Genomic DNA, 18,040 nt, shown 5'->3' with positions numbered 1-18,040 from the left:
CCGACGCGGGATGGCAATGTTACGGGGAAAGTGGTAGCACCCGGTCGGTGGCGGACATTCACGTGTACGCCGGACCAGTACACTAACCTGGCCCCGGGGAACAACGGATATTTTCCTGTTTGTAAAGTCCCCCGAGGAAAACGGGTACTCGCTCATCCTCGCCGGAAGGCTTGTTGTCCTCTTTCCTAGATCCCGTGGATGGAGTACGTAACGAGGAGAAAGGGCGCAAAAATGTGTCCCAACCCCCCGGGCGTGTCGGAACCTCGTCCTCCCCATTCAAAGCTTGAGATGGGCCAGCAGTACCGCACAACTCACCCGTGACGCCGAAGAAAATGAGTTGGCACATCACGAGACGTTTCGCTGGGCATGATCACGTGAACCCTATTATTGCCGTCATTCAATTTTCCCCTGGAAAGCTGTCTTCTTCGCTCGAGAGATCTCCATCTTCCATCCCAAAGCTCAGCACCGGCACCTACCCTACTCGTTTTCGGTTCTGTTGAAAGAAGCAAACAACAAAAACATAAAAATGGCGCGTGAGGATTCGAATTTTATCCCATTCTTTGCGTAGTGTGGCTTCTCCCATATTCTATTATTCGCATCCTGTCTGATATTTCCAAATTTTCTCAACAAGCAGTTTTATGGTTAATCACCTCATCCTCCCTGAAGTGAAAATGTGACCCTAGCCAGAACAGGAAAAAAACCCACATCAACACACCCAAAAAAATTGAAGCTTTCTCTTCACCTCGGATAAGCCACTCCAAACCCGGTCCCCTTCAAAACCCGCCGTTCACCACTTCTCATTGTTATCTACGTTTATTCTTTTTCTCATCCCGCCTCAAATCGCTCCACTCACTTTACCATGGACCATTCCGTTCGTTAGCGCTTGATGACGGTACGGCCCAAACAAAAACAATTTATCAAAACCGAAAATCTGCACGGATCACGAAATTACGATATTAATTTCGTTCGCTTTTCCACGGCCCGAGGTGGCTGTGCTAAGTTCTTTTGGTTGGCCGCACGTGAACCGCATGTTCGCGCGCACATGTAGAGATAAAAGATGGCGGGATCTGTGTGGAGATCGATTGGTAAGTTTATCTTCCCTTTATTCTCGGGGTGTTGGTTGTTGGTTGTTGAAAAACGGAAAACCACACGCAACCGGCGGTTTGGAAGGTTATATATTAATCTTTTGCTGCGTCGAATGTGTTTGCGTATTTTCTTCTTTGGCGCTACAGCCTTAGATTTTTTATAACCTTTCATACCCTAATTTGGATCGAAAACAAGTTTCGTATCACCTTAACCCTAGGCTACAATTAAGATATCCGGTTCGTCATTTGGCTTTTCGAAAGTGACCAAGAAATATCTTAATTTAGTTTTGTTTACTTTGTTTTTGTACTTTGCGGTTGAAGTAAAAACTAAGTTGTTCGCCTTACTCATTCCTCCAATCTAACGAAAGTGTGTAAGAAGTGCGAGCAGATTACGGAAGAAACTGCTTTCGCACCGCAGCCTCTTTACATAAGGTCTGACTTTTTAGAGGGTATGAAGTTGACTATCACAAAATGATGTTTGCTGTCCGTTCCGTAAGTCGGTGACTTCACTAACTGTTGGGGGTTGGTTGTGCTGCTTCACCATTTTATCACGTTCAGTGTAAAACTAAAGTACGCAGGCAGCTCATTACGAAGATTGTCATATAATCATCGCAACCCCAAAACTACCCCTAGTGTTCTGGCAAACTTACGGGAATGACATTCAGGCATTAAAAACCGCCAGACTGGGGCAGAAGAATGTCGTCCAGAGTAGTTGAGGGTGATTGTAGAGGTGCGCCACTTTTTGCGGTTCGGATGAAACTTCGTAAAAGACTTCCTACCAATTCAACGTTTTGCCTTACGGTACTTGTCTGGTTTTAATTGTTAGCTGTTTATATTTTTCAAAATTCAGGATTACATCCAAGTAGGAGTGGAATACTTAGAGACATTATAGACATGCAAACGATAGCTTGTAAGTTCAACGGAGGCTTGCTATTTGGTTATTGAACAGATTTTGCTCACTCATTTACTTCTATGAGTAGTTCTAGTCTGCTTCCTGTTTGATATTAAAGGATTCTTTTACTTATAGCGCTAATGAACGGAACAAAACACAATGAATTGATAAACTGTGTTGAAAACATCGGTCACACGTGTTCGTCTGGAACAGGTCGAACGAAATTACCATAAGGTGGACGAAAAAGGTCTATAAACGCTATCTGAAAAGAGTTACACAAGCTTTGCGTACTCGTAATGGACCTCAGATTCGTTTCGCAACCATTCCCCTTTTTGGCATGATGGTATCGCACACAATTGCGACAGGACGGGGGTTTTCCTTTTCTCGCCCTCAAACCGGAACGAAAACCTCCGGCTAGTGCTCAGCTATGCGTGCTCATCCATTAAACGATGGGCCTGCGAAAAGGCAACTCAAACGAATTGACATGATATGAGGCATTGAGTAATTGGATTAACTAGTTTACGAGCGATTCTTATCGGGAGGCCTGAGCAGTTGTCTTAGTTCCCTGCTGTAGAAGATTTGTGGCTTCCATTTCACCTGAGTTGTGCAGATCCTTTCGATTGATTATTTCTTCCAGAAGAATTCTTGACTACGTGCGGTACGCACTTGAATGGTCTGCAATTTGGCTTTGGTTCAACTTATGTCGATATCAAAGAGTTGCGAGTTATCTTGAAAATTTGAAAATAGAACATGTTTTCTGGAGACTTCTACTCTGTTTTTGGATATAACATGTTCAAATACTTTAGATTGTTGGCACAGAAGGCCTAGTTCTAAAACTGATTCGACGTAACATATGGACTGTAATGTAACTAAATGTTAGTCAAATTTTCAATGTGATAAAACTATTGTTGCATTCGCTCCTTGTTAAGTTAATCGTGCAAGTTTCGCTTTGTAACATTATATGAGTTTTGGAAACCATCACCCAGTTAATTCATACGATACTCCTTCTAATAAGAATTACTCAAAATAAGTGAGAATATTATGAAACCATACGATGCGTTCCTGTTATTAAAATGGGGAAGTTCAGCGCAAGGATCTCGCTTTCAACTTGTTCTTCGAAACTCCTCTGCCGGCTCAGCTTTGCCGCATATCATCGCTGTAGAGGATGCTTGCAGCCAACAGGACTTTCGCAACGGGAATCATACTTTCCCGGCTACTTGTGATATTTCAAAAGTTTTCCAAGTGCTCCAAAATTGTTATCCAAAGATTTTGCTCATCTCTGCGTTTCCGCTTCAGGGCGTCATGCCACAGATGATGGCAATATGGAATTGAAAGTCGTAAGATGATGATACGATACGGAGCGGTAGCATAAGGTATCCGAGATTTCACAGGCCACAATTGCCAATTGACAAAGAATTTGATGGTCGGAAAATCTTGGTGTCTGTGGTGCACACCATCTGCAGTTTTTTGCATGCCTAACGAAGAACGCTTTGCAATAAGTAAATTCCCTTTGCATACTGGCTATGTAGTTGCCAAATACATTTGATGAGTCTTCTGAACTGCAAAGAGTTTGAAGAAAAGTTTAAAAGGAATAGGAAAGATTTTCGTTACTATTTATCGAGTAACGAAATTCTTTCAAACTCACATTTCATTTCATATCCATAAGATCCTTTCAAATGAACTTGGCTATTAAAAGATACTTGTGGATTCTAAGAAATACTTAACAATGCGGCAAGGCATTAAATCAAAAGGAGGAATTTGGTCTATAGAAATGCGATTTATTATTGCTTTTCTTTCAAGATCAGGAAAAACTCGATGAAGCCAGTATAAAAGATGAGAGATTTATTAATAAAAATAAACGTCCGCCAACTGAAAGTTTCTGGCAAATGTCTTAAAATTATCTAAAAAGGGAGATCGAATAAAACAACCTCCATTCCCTCTGACCACATTCCACTCCACAGCTCGCTTCGAGAAGGCAACAAAATTCATCATCGAATGGATCAGAGCATTCGACCAAAAAACCTTCCGCAATGCATGAGAAGGGTCTCGGTGCGATCGCTTCATTTCAGAGGAGTGGGAATATTGAACATATAATTCAGCAGTTCAGTTGGTAGCTAACGAATCGCCTCTAATGCCGTTTCGCAAGGACACTATAACTAACGAACATTGCCAAAAATCATGAGTATCATCGGTTGGGATGCGAAGATAGCGCGCTTGCTCCAAAGATGGAACGCTTAAAGGGCTTCGCCTTAAAATTTAGACTACGTTTGCTGAATGGAGGTTTTGGTGACAACATTGAAAATCCATGGAATTTGGAATCCTTGCGGAACAGTTGTACCGAGGTCCTAGTCACCTATTTTGCCCATTTGTCCCAAGATGTAATTTGGGATTATCCATCGCAATACCTTGGACTGGGCCACATAACACGACAGAGAACAGCAGGGTAGCACGGTCGCTGACGTTCCTGCGTAGCAGAGAAAAGGTATAAAATTACATTCCGTATATCCGTGCCTATAACTCACGCCACCCCTATAATTCAGCCTCATACAAAGGATATTTTAATTGATTCAGGGATATCTCCTTGTTATTGTTGTCCCTTACCAATTAAGCAGCAAAGGAATCAATTTACCAATTCTCATCTATGATGTAGAAAAGATAACAGTATTGTCACACACCACCGAGCGAAGCTTCATTCATGATGGATCCATATTCACTTGCCCGAGCAAGGCTTCATTTCTTTTACATGCACTCACTTGGCGCATTGGACAAATTGGAATTTCATAGAAATCTCTTCTCCTTGACACGATTCTCCAGGGGACCGTTATTCTTTAACTGAACACTTTGTAAGACTTTTTTGTTGGTCTGGCATTTAAAAATATGAGCTAAATTAATGTTAATTTCAAGAAACAGCAAATCCGTCTTTCAAAGATTCCACTTCTTCTGAGATTAAAACTAAGAGCGTTAGACAATCTCCCCTTTTTGTCTAACGTGTAGTGGAATTGTAAGAAATCTACAAAGGGGGATCGTAGATTGCTTAAAATCCTACTACACATGTGATTTGACTATCTTCACACTCCCGAGACGTAGCATGAAGGCAAAAGCTCAGACATGCGTCCCTTGAAATTCTGAACGTTCTGCTTAGGCCCAGGTGAATTGGATCGGCTCGAATTTCACGATTCTTATCATTGTAGCAGGAATATAACTTCCTAGTGTTGATAAAAGGGTCCCTTGTTGGGAAAATTTTCAACGAGGTTGTATTTAGGAAATGTCCCTACAAAGCGTAGTATAGAGAAATACTCACAGGTTTCTAAGATTTATGTTTTATCTCGTTTGCAAATAGATTAGATGTTTATACAAGCCATTGTCTTTAGATCTTTGTCTTTAAAAATACTTTCATTTTGCACGGGACAATTAATGCAGCTCGTTTTTTGTTTTCTATTATTCCACAAACAAATCCACCCATTATAATTAAACCTCACAGTGCACATTGGAACATCACCCTTATCTGTCTTGGCCAGGTAGACTAAAGAGCAGCTTAGCAAACAAAAATCGTAGCCGTAAACAGTGTGCAACCTACCTTCCCTCTTAGCACCGTTTCCTCCGGGCACCGAACAACTCATGGATTCATTTGGTCACCTTACAAAAATATACCGCAGCTTGAAGCCGTCTTACCAACGGTCATCTTCTCATGGGTTGGTGCTGGTACCGATTCTGCCATCTGTCCAAGGTCCGTGTCCGTGTTTGCTGAAGCGCCGTAAATAAACATTATCTCGCCCGTCTTCAGAAGGCTGAATGTTTTTACGCACTGAGCCATTTTCGCGGAAATGGTGGTTCTCACCAGGGTAGCACATAATTCTGCCGGGCGCTGATGGATTATCCTGTCTCCTAGTAGCGATCCATCTTAGCGCTACGTTTCGCGGGACCGCTATCGCGACGGGATAACTTTGTGCACTTAAAAAGGGACTTATAGACAGAAGCTTCTGCGATCAAGCATCTATTTCTCCAATGCATTTTTCATCTTCGTCAATAATCTCAAAAAAAAGCATAAGAAAAAAGGAGAAGAAAAATATCTTGAATGAGTTCATGAACCTTGTAAAACAGTTTCTATTGAATAATAGCCAAACGTTAGAGACACGGAGGGAAGCACCAGCTTAATTAAAAAGCATCAAAATAAGATCGATACCTTGTAACGGTTTATTAATGTTTCCCTTTTGTTTGAAAATTATACAAGCTTTATGGTTGCATTTCATACTTTTTTGATATATATTTAATAACAACAGCGTAAGAATACTGTTTGGATCGTCCGTACTTTTATGCAAAACCGAATGTAGATCTCGATGACCTTGAACGAACCTTAACACAGCGATACAAACAAGAAAAAACGACCAGATAATTTTTAATTATTCTCGACACAGTGTAATTGATCTCTACCGAAATCTCTTCGGATCGTTAATGATTTATAGCCAAATTACTTACCCCTGAGGTGGGCCAAAATTAAACACAGAAACAATCTTCGCAAAAAGAGCCACTGATTAAAAATATGTCACGCTCAACCTTAAGCTTCGGTGCGACTGAATTAAACCGATAGCATGCAGCCAGCAACGGCAACGAGTTTTCTGTATGCATTCCGTGCAGGTCTGGTGCTAGCAAGATTACCTAAGAGACCAAGTATGTCGATGAAAAGTGATAAGATTTGCATACGATATCGCGTTTCACTTTGCTACAGAAATGATAAAGGTTAGCAGCATGAGAGATATTGATACAACAACAAAAACATTTTCAACTGCGACATACAGTATATTGTTGTGGTAATTGCTAAAATTAACTCTTTTTTGCCACTATTGCAGGCCACTGCTTACGACTCCTCATTAGCAGCACTCTAACTTTTCCTCTTTCTTTTCTGATTCTCTTACAGCCTCGACCTTGGCTAACCTAAAGTGAACTTGCAGTTGTTGGCGCCTCCTGGAAACAAACAGCCTAATTACGAACTTTTGCCAACATTCAACCAGGAAACCACAGTCTGTTCAGTGAAAGTCGTCACACCAGTACACAACTCCTACCACCATGGTGGAATGATGCAATTAGATCCCAACGACACACGGTGTGGTAAAAATATCGTCCCGGAAAAGGGAACGCCTCGTGCATGGTGCTTATTAGTTGTCAAGCTACAACTTCAAAAACTCCTGCTCCAACCCAAACCCCTGCCAGCACCACACTTGCTGCTGATGTCGGGCAGGAACGCATTCCGGTATGAGTTCGTTTGTGTCACCGCCAGCGATCGTTAAGTGTCAGTGTTTATGATGCTCGGGCCAGATAAATGATACAACGTGGCGGTGCTGGGCGCCAGGGAGCGGGGCGTCCGACCAATCAGTGCACGGGTATGGCACGAGCACTTCGTTGGGCGGCGGTGGGAAAATAACATCGGAGATAGTTTCCAGTGAACTTTACGCCGAGCCGCTTGCCAAGCGCTGGCAGCTCGCGCTGCGAACGACAACGACGACGAGGAGGATGACGTGGACGATAGCGCAACGATTATTGCCTAGCGATTTGTGGCAATTTCTTTCCCGTGCTCTCGTGCGAAATCGAACCCGGTGCCACAGTAATAAAAAAGGACATTTAAAGTGTGCACCAGCCAGGAAACGTCCGTAAGATATGTCACTTGGTACCGTTTGACATCTCCATCCGAGCTGTATGTGTGTGTTTGTACGGCGGCAATCATTACTCGCAGACTAATGAGACGAAATAATGATATTGCTGCACAAAGTTGCACCAAGTGGCACCACCACTTTGACTCCGATGCATCTATTGCTTTCCAATAGTGCAGCCATCGGGGCTAATGCAATCGTACTCCATGGTAAACACAATCAGTGTGAGAAATGGGACCTTTTGAGGATGCCACCCACTCAACTGGACTAAAGACAACGCTGAATGATACTCTAGCGCCGAGTGAGCTCCACATAATATACAGCAGCTGGGAAATCGTTTAGCAATTAGCTTGAGTGCCACCACGTGTGACCAAGTTGATGATAAGATGGAAGTGATTAGAAGGAAAAACGGAAAAAAGATTCAAGAACGGAGCCCTCCTACCCAGTGTAGTCTGGAATAAAAGTGAACGAACATACTTGATAAAGGTATCAGAAGACAACTAAACGTGCACTGGGAAATTGTCAATGTAACCTGGCTCGGCGCTCATAAAATACACATTTTAATGGTGAACCCTTATGGACAAAAGTTGAACGATTTGCTAGCGATTACGTTGGATCAAGTTTTGATTTGAGTCGTTCCAGCCTATACTATGGTGGATTAATTTCTAGCTCGTTACTTTTTGACAGAATCTTTCGATGCTAGAAAGAAGTGAAATTCTACAAAACTAAAACGGTACCTTCTATCGAAAGTCTCTTTACCGATCGGATGTAAATAGTGTTCCTCGGTTAGTGCAAACCATTCCATTATTATTCTCGTCAAGTGTACAATATTGTCCATACATTTAACCGTATGCAACGGATTTGCAAAGCGGAACCGGAAGCATCGTTAGTGTCAACGAAGAAATTGAAAGAAAGAGGAAAAAATACACAAACGGACAGAAAAATGATGTTTGTGAAATTCCAGTACTTCGGCATCGTATACTTTCTGCTGGTGCGCTTCCTTAACGGTGCCGCGATGGATCTGTACAAAAATTTGCTCCTCAGCAATCGCATCGTGCAGACTCGATACGGCCGGTTACAAGGGCTGGTACTGCTGCTGGAAGGATACAAATTTCTCAAACCCATCGAAGCGTTCCTGGGCGTACCGTACGCCACGCCGCCAACCAAAATGAACAGGTAGGTTGACATGTGTTTTTTTAACATGGAATGGAATCTTAGATGTAGACAATCCATTTCCATTCGAAAAGCACCAGGCGTCTCCATTAGCAAGCCATTAGGTTCACAAACAACCAGGCGTCTCCATTTTAGGATTTTTGAATTTTTCGCATACTGTTTCACGATGTCAGAGAATGTGTTTTGAATCAAAAGCAATAACAGTATGAATGCATTAGAATAATTCAGTCATTATGAAAATATCTTATTCTAAATAGCTAAAATATTAGACATAGGAGACAAAATCAACACAAATATTTTTCCGGTACCACTTTGACAAAATTTTATTCTTTTTCGAACATTTTTTAAGTCTCTTGAAAAGGGGTGTCTTCAATATGACAGCATTTGAAAAGGGTCTTTAGAAGGAAAGTTTTGGGATGGTTTTTTTTCGTGAGAAGCTATCTCAGCGCAAACTTGTCGTGAAAAGGGGTTTTGGCAGCTTATTTCACGCCTGAAATAAGGTGATGAATGATGTAATTTATCAGTTAACTACATCAACGCATCACAGCATCGACCGTTCGGGCAAGTCCATTGTTTTATGTGCAACTTCTTACCTTGCTCTGGCGGTTGCCAGAACGAATGATAGATAAACGGTTGACCGGCTAAGTGAATAAAGGTTGTCTTTTCATTATTACTTTCCATGCTGAACTAATCGTCCTATGTTGATTTCGTTTATACTTATTTTTCAGATTTAGGAAGGATTTTTGATAGGAAAAACTATACCAGTGACCAACCACTCTGATGAATTTCTGTTCATCAATCAACCTTAAACTTTCAAATTCCATTTTCGGCTTGATTACACTTCACTTAATTTTTTATATGGCCAAAAATGCTCGCATTACAATTTTTTTTATGAAATGAAGTAAGCAGCATGTCCAAATTAAAACGCACCATAATTGTTTTTTAACGGTATACTTGTGGTGATGCGTGAACCTGTAGCTGCCATAATAAACCTTATAGGTTTATGGTACCATAAAGTGAATACTACTAAAAAAGCCACTAACAACAAATTACCTCCTGTATGAAGAAAGCAGCCTCTCTTCGAGAGATGTGCAGTAAAACAACCTGTTTATTTTATACGAGCGTGACGACATAAAACAATAAAAACATCTCTTCGCATACAGATCTTTAAACAAAGTTTCTGCTGGACCTGGGCCAACGTTATTTAAATTCTTTTGCATTAAAAGATTTAACGCCGAGAGCATATCTTTCCGTTTCAACCAAGTGTCAGCTATGTTAGTGACGCAAACATAATCATTAGCCCATGGGTGAACAACTTGAACGATGAGTAAGAGTTTTATGGGACATAAATATGGGTCTGATGTTGGTATGGTTGATAAGACGGGTGAGGCATCGCTAGATTTATGTTGGATTGTAAAAGAAAACACCCCGGAAGCATTGAGAAATCTTTGTTTGTTTGTGCATTCTGTATGAAAATTTCATAAATCTTACAACATTTTGGTTATTCTTCATGGATTAACATTTGACATAGTGATTGATTTTAATTATAAAAATATAGCATTACAAAAAATCCTATCATTGTAGAGTTAGAAAAATTGTAAACCATTGTTAAAGGTTTTTCTTAGTGTTGTGCTTAATGAATCTTTTGGCGAGATTCATTCATATGAATCTTTTACCTAAGATTCATTCAGATGGATTCATGAATCTTTGCGGATTCGAATATTCAAAGCTTAATGAATTTTTCGAAACCTTAATGAATCTTCATGAATCTTTCATGGTTCTGTCATGAATCTCCCCGATTCTGTCATAGGCGTGGACATTGAGACCAAAAAAAAAAAAAAAAAAAAGGTGGTCCCTCAACCGACTTTTGGTTGGTGACTTTACATCCTTTGGTGTGTACGAACGAGCACATTTTCTCTCTACTGTCCGTTACCCATCGACCCTGTTTCCATCCGTACGGTGGCTCGCAGCATTTTCCTCCGGGTGATGGGCAACTATGCCTCCAAAGATTCTTGTTGGTCACGCCACCCTCGGCGGGATTCGTGGAATCGTCGACGCGTAATTATTGATGTTAAATCGTGGAAAATGTTCACTTTACTTTCATCAAGTAAGAAAAAGACTTGCGCCGTCATAATGGCTTGTTTGTGGGTATTCTCATTTTCGATCAATTTCTCATGGTTCACTGGTTCCCGGGGTATCTACTTTATGCTCACGCTGAGCCAGGAACCGAGGGTTACTCTTCTCGCTTACTCTAAACATGAAAAAATACGGAAAATAGGGAGGAAATTGTACGGCCCCAACCACCGCAGATATACTAAAGCAAACCCAATGTCCAATTGCATAACCATGAAATCTCTTCTCTTTGAAACGGAGCAGTGGTAGCAAAGAAGGAGTACTTTTCAAATCAAATCAAATTTCTTTCCAAACGACCACTTAGCCATGGAGTCTGGAGGATATCAAATTTACATGGAATTTTTCTGTGTCTATTAAATTGTTTTATTCACCAGCTACGAGTAGTGTTTCCTTTCTTCGTCTTGAAGTGACCAGGGTTTTTGTTGTACGAATCTGAATATGTGTCGAATCGAAAGATCAAACATCATCATTTCTTTCAATGCAATGTTCGAACATTGAAATTCAAACGACGAAACCTACAACGCTCTAACAATTTTGAAATTCAACAAATGAAATGATGGTCATATAAATCAATGAAGAAAAAGCTCAATCATCAAATAATAAATTGTTTTAGTCGAAGTTTAGCATTTTTTTTTATTTTAGAATCGTAGAATTCGTAGAATCGTAAAAGAAAATTTTCGTAGAATATTACCGAAATGATATTGTTATTATTTTGTTATAAGCCAAAAAGTTACCGTTTCCTCTTTGTCTCGATATTATAGCTTCGGCATGCGCTTGAAGGCCAACCGGTCGACAAGCAAATCCATGCAAAACCAAGTATCTCACGTTCGCCCCGTTGCATACAAAGCTCCAAAGCTTGGTGTGGCTTTTCTCGCTGATTTTCTCTAATATTAGAAATTGGCTCCATTATTCGGCCAGGAAAGAAGAAAACGTTTCCGGAACGTTGCCGCAAGATAATCTTTGGTATCGGTGCTTTTTCAAGAACACTACAACGATAAAAAACGGGAATCTCAAGTGAAGTGAATGGCTGAAGGTTTTGGCGCTGCTGTTTCTTCATGTGGCTAGCCAAACCCATTTCTTTCGAAGGCTGGTCGAAAGCTGGCGCCATTCAATGGGTCTAGGGGACCAGGAAAAAAGAAACAAACAAGTACCAAGACCAACGCCGCCAATCAAGTACATACGTATCAACTAAGTAACGAAATACCAAAGCAGCGATGTGAATCGAAACAGAAAAGAAAGCAAAAGGCCATTAGTGTACGGCACCAGCCGAGCGGCGCTTGCTGAAGCAGAACGATCCATAGTAAATACGGAATAGTGAAAGCTCTGAAATTTGCCTCACCCCTACTGCATCGCACTGACGTGCCAGCCCGGTTCGAGGTCAATCCGGGGCGTTAGTCATGGCCTTGTGGATTACTTTTGGCTATTTTTCATTTAACATTTCGCCATTTTGCTCAGTAACTTTGCCGCCCTTAAGCGATGGATAGGAGTGGAACGAAACATTGGAAGAAACTTGGAAAATTGCGTCTACTCAGTAAAAGCACTGGTATCCCCACTGGACGAGAGAGAAAAATGATTTTTCCCTAGCAAACAACCAACACGGATCTAAAAGAAACGTTTGATAAAGATTGCACCACGAAAATTGGTGGCAAACTTGTTTGAACGAAATTTCTTGATTTTTCCCCTACTTTTCTCCACTTGTATCTGCCATTTCCCCGAGTGTAGAGCATTCGATTCTTGACTTGATGGAGGCGCCCAGTTCTTCATCAACCGAATCGATTAATGGAGGCGCATGGTGTTTTGATGCCAGGCACCATTCCTAGCAGCACTGTTTGCAAGAATTAACCAGTCTGAAGATGAAATGCGCTAAAAAGTCTGCCGGGTGACATTGGAAGGCGGACATTGCGACATTGCGACATTGACGACATTGCGACATCTTCTAGATTCATATTCACTGTAACAGGGGGAGCAAAACGCAAACTATCATTACGATCGCGTGGTCGATCGCTCAATGATTGGTACTAATTTGTGATTTATTGCTTTCCCAGCGATATTGTTTTTTGTATTTACAGTTTCGTCTACAGCATAATTCTGTCTGTCTTGATTTGTTATCGATGGTCAAACGCGTGTAATTAAGGCTGGCGTTTTCTCAAAACAAATCACTTAAGCTGATAGATAGAATAAACCAACAGTAGTTTTTGGATTAAAAAAGTATGTTAAGTGATCATTAATTGTCAATCTGATAATTGTAAAGAAGTATTTAAATTATCCAATAAGCATGTGGTTATTAATTTGTAGCTGTGTTTTTTAAAATGTACTTCTTCTTCTTTCTTCACTGGGCCGCTCGCAGTTGAGCACGCCGTGCTGACATGGCCTGGTCACCAATCGTTTTTTGGTAGCTCGGTCCATGGCTGCACCCCTCCAACCCCGGTCGCATCCGATTTTTAAAATGTAATGTTTTGTGAAATTCTCCCATTAAGTTCAATGAGCGGTTTTTTTTGCGTCGATCCACAAAACTGCCCTCAGTTCTCGTAAGATGCTCAAAGACCTGGCTAGTACACTGGCCTAGATAAACGTTAAATCGTGGACCATCGATCTAAAGCAAATAACCGTCACCACCGACAGCATGTCCACAATCTGCATCACCAAGCCATATCCGTTCCAAACGCGTTTAGCGGAATATTTATGATAAGCGCTCTATTTTATAATCAATTTCCGAGAACCAGCCAACGACGAAGGCAAACACTGTTCCCGGAATCTCCACACCTTCGGTTCTTTCCTTTGCATTCTATCATACCTACCGTCACCTATTCTCGGGACACTAATGCTTCGCTTGACCATGCAAAGCGTTACCATTCTCTGCCAAGCTGTTCTCATCGACCGGTTGTGTCGTAGCATTGGATCGATTTTACGCAAGTACCGTTTCTCGTCGAGGAAGCAGTAGGACAACATTTCAGCTGATGCTTGGTGAACCGTTTTTCCACCCATGAAGGTGGAAATTCAATTTCAACTTGCTAGGGAAAAAGGCAAACACACGCTAAAACAACCAGGTTCACATGAAGAGATTATACTTTTATGCGCAAAGATTCTATAATTCATCGAGAAGGAAGGTTATCGCGTCGAAAGATTTACAGTTAAGCTAATCAAGAATTTTATATTACATATTTTCGCTACTGAGCAAAAGGTACTTCTTCCAACCATCTTCTCTTCCATTTTTTATATTACCATACAGAATATGTAAACGCAAATTATGTTTTCAACGATACAAAATATCACTAAATTAGCTGCTTTATATTTACAAGCAAATAACATCAAACAAATCATTCAAAACTATGGAATGGTAACGGTTACAAACTCAACTGCATCCACCAAGTGGATCGATCAAACAAAAAAGAATACAACCTGACCAATCCAAACACAAGCAACGAAAAAGAACTCGTACGGAAATCCGCTATCGTTATTCGAATATTCATGGTCTAGCACCACTCGCTAAATGCAGCTCCACAATTCAATAGAGCTCTCGTTCGTTATTCTTCGTCTATAAGAAGTTTCATGATTGGAAAAACGGAACGGTAGGAACGAAACGAGGTCAGAAACCTAAAAGCAAAACAAAATGTTCGATCCAACCCGTCGATAGCACTCACCTGTAAGTAAATTTTCCAAACAAAGCTAAAGCTTACCTTCGTGTCGAAACTTAGGTTAAGCCGAAACTTTACATGTACTCTCCGAGTTCCTTGCTTGCTGAACTCTTCATCGCAGGACACTAGGCCTGAGGACTTTGAAAATCGAACATTTTCGCACACAAACACACGCTCACATCATCAACTTTAGACAACTTTTCTATCTCCTCCTCCTTCGTAATGGGTGAAACTTTTGTTTTAAGGGCAGAAGAACAAAAGCATCAATCCAACCCTAAATGAAAGATGTAAAATTTCAGTATTTGAGCTTCAATCTGCTCTCTAAACCTAGAGAAGGTATTCTAGGATATTTGCTAAAACATTTAAGTGACCTTTTGAGATCTTCCTGCTCCCGTCGATTCCGAATAGCATCAATCCTCATCTTTCTGCTACCTGGATATTTATTATCAGAATGTTCGTGGCCTACGAACAAAGTCCGATATTATGTTTCTCGCTTCATGTGAATCCGATGCCGATATCATTGTCCTCGCCGAAACCTGGCTGGATGCTAGCTTACCGTCCTCACTCTTTTTTACCTCAAACTTTAATGTTTATCGTTGCGACCGTTCCTGCCTTAATAGCACCCGTTCCCGTGGGGGTGGTGTTCTGATTGCATGCAACTCACGTTTGTCTTCCTATCAAATTCCATCGAATTTTTCGGAAATTGAGAGCTTGTGGATTTGTATAAATTTGGAGCATACTCGCGTGTATGTTGGGGCTTTCTATGTCCCTCCCTCGCATAATTCGGATCCGGCTACCACTCTTGCGATTCGTGATGAAATTTGCATGGTCTCTGATCGGCTCAAACCAAATGACTTTCTGTTTGTTATTGGTGATTTCAACCAACCCCTGGTTACTTGGACCAGGGCAACCTCTTCTCCTCCGGGATGTGTTTCTTCTTTCTTGCACTACCTTCCTTCGTCGCTGGCTCCATCAAGTTCCGGGTTTTTGGATGGATTGGCCTTCAATGGATTATTCCAATTAAATGGCATTCCCAATGCCATGGGCCGGGTGCTTGATCTAGTCCTGGGTAACTCGGTAGCGGCCGCCGCGTGCTCTCCGGTGTCTCCTGGCATTAACCCTTTAGTGCCCATTGACTGTCATCATCCTCCTTTGAGCTTTGAGATCAAGATCTCTTCAACTGTACCTCGTACACTTCCTGGCACTGTTTCTCATCATCTTAATTTTAGCCGAGTAGATTATAATAAGCTTAGGGCTATCCTCTCTCGTCATGACTGGTCCTTCCTCTATGAATGTGATAATGTTAATGATGCTGTTGAATTCTTTTCTGCTTCTGTGTCCTCTGCCTTATCATCCTGCTGTCCTCCTTATCGTCCCCCTCCTAACCCTCCTTGGTCGGATAGAAGGTTGAAGGTCCTTAAAAAGGACAAAGCTAGGTGCCGTCGTGCTTACTGGCGTTGCGACTCTCATTTCAACAAGTGCCGCTATAAGCTGGCTTCGTCCGCTTTCCGTATCTATAATCGCGCGCGTTATCGTATCTATAATGCCAGATTGCAGTTGCGTTTTCACGCAAACCCTCGGTCCTTCTGGCGCTATGTAAACTCCCGCCGTGGTGGTCAATCCATCCCTGCCCAATTGTCACTTGGGTCCCGCAGCGCTAACTCGCCCCAAGGCATAGCGGCTTTATTCGCTGAACATTTTGCGGCCATGTTCTTGGACCCAATATCCGATCCTCTCGTTCTTGCTCGGGGACTGTCTTTTACCCCGTCGAATGTTATCCATGTTCCTCCTATTGTTGTGAATAGTGAAATTGTTGAGGGAGCTCTTGCCAAACTAAATCCGTCGAACTCTCCAGGACCCGATGGCATTCCGGCCTCGGTCCTTATCAAGTGTCGATCGATTCTTGCTCCACTGCTCGCTTCAATTTTTGGACTCAGCCTCTCTACCAGTACTTTCCCTGCTTTGTGGAAAACCAGCTGGCTGTCTCCTGTGTTCAAGAAGGGCGATCGCAGTGTGATATCTAATTACCGTGGCGTCTCCTTACTCTGTGCTTGTGCGAAAGTATTCGAATCTGTTGTCCACCCTTGTGTGTTGTTTCATACTCGTTCGTGGATCAGTATTCATCAGCATGGTTTCATGCCTGGACGATCCACAACGACGAACCTTGTGCTTTTCGTCTCTTTCCTGTCCAAGTATTTAGATCGTCGTTGTCAGGTTGATGCTATTTACACGGATTTTCGTTCAGCGTTTGACCATGTTTGTCATTCATTGTTATTAGCCAAGCTTGACAAACTTGGTTTATCTTCTTCCCTACTTGCCTGGTTTTGTTCTTATCTGTCTGATCGGTCCTGCAGAGTTAAACTTGGTGTCTCCCGCTCTAGTGTCATTGCCTGTACTTCTGGGGTTCCCCAGGGTAGCGTTTTGAGTCCTCTCCTTTTCCTTCTGTTTATCAATGATGTTTGTCCTATACTTCCCCATGATGGTCACCTTCTCTATGCAGATGACCTAAAAATTTTTCTTCCTGTTGCCAATCTCTCTGACTGTATGGTTCTTCAAGATTTTTTGAACGAATTTTCCTTGTGGTGTTCCGCTAACTTTTTATCCCTGTGTCCCGAGAAATGTTCTGCCATTTCTTTCTCCCGTTCCCAATCTCCTTTGTGTGCGACTTATTCTGTGTATGGTTGCCGCCTTCAACGTGTTGAGTCCATTCGTGACCTTGGTGTCATTCTTGACACCAGGGTTACGTTCAACCTGCACTATGAAGCTGTCCTTAGTAAATGTTTCAAAACTTTAGGTCTGATCAGACATTTGTCACATGGCTTCTATGATCCTGTTTGTTTAAAAGCCCTGTATTGTGCCCTCGTTCGTCCCATTGTCGAATATGCTTGTGTTGTTTGGAATCCCGCGGGTGTTGGTTGGTGTGCCAGGTTCGAGAGGATCCAAAGAACTTTTACCCGTTTTGCTGTTGCTCGTTTGTACGGGGGTTCTGTCCAGCAGATGCCTTCGTACACGTCCCGGTGTCAGCTACTGGGTCTTCCCTCCCTGGCACAGAGGCGTGTCTCCGCGCAGGCCTCCTTCATTGCTGGAGTTATCCTGGGCGAGATTGATGCCCCAGCGCTGCTTGCCTGCGTCAACTTCTACGTGCCTTCTCGGTCCCTTCGTCCGCGTGCTCCTCTTTTTGTTGAATCCCGTCGTACTGGTGTCGGTAACAATGACCCTGTGCTTGTGTCTATGCGTCACTTCAATCTTCTTTCTGATCACTTTGATTTCAATTCTTCCCTCTCAAATTTCCGCTCTTCTATATCCTCTACTCCTGCTTTGCTTTAATTTTTCTATTGCCTTCTTTCTGCTTCCGGTTCTACAGCATCTTTTCGGGTCCACGCTTATCCATGTTTGTAGTCTGAGTTAGGGTCTAGTGCTTAAGTCCCTGTTTTTGTATCTTAATTTTAAGTTTTGTTTAGCCCATAAGTGGCAGAC

The 18,040-nt window shown here is 42.0% G+C and overlaps 1 long non-coding RNA gene across 1 annotated transcript in view; it reads left to right on the top strand.

Moving 5' to 3' along the window:
- Positions 1-8,683: 8,683 nt before the first annotated feature.
- Positions 8,684-18,040, top strand: part of LOC131259416 (uncharacterized) — a 36,225-nt gene continuing 26,868 nt past the window's right edge. The window contains exon 1 of the long non-coding RNA XR_009178124.1: positions 8,684-8,798. This is a non-coding gene — a long non-coding RNA (uncharacterized LOC131259416). The remainder of the gene's footprint in view (positions 8,799-18,040) is intronic.

This window comes from Anopheles coustani, chromosome 3 (assembly GCF_943734705.1).
Source record: "Anopheles coustani chromosome 3, idAnoCousDA_361_x.2, whole genome shotgun sequence".
NCBI lineage: Eukaryota > Metazoa > Arthropoda > Insecta > Diptera > Culicidae > Anopheles > Anopheles coustani.
This window is presented reverse-complemented; position numbering and strand designations above follow the sequence as displayed.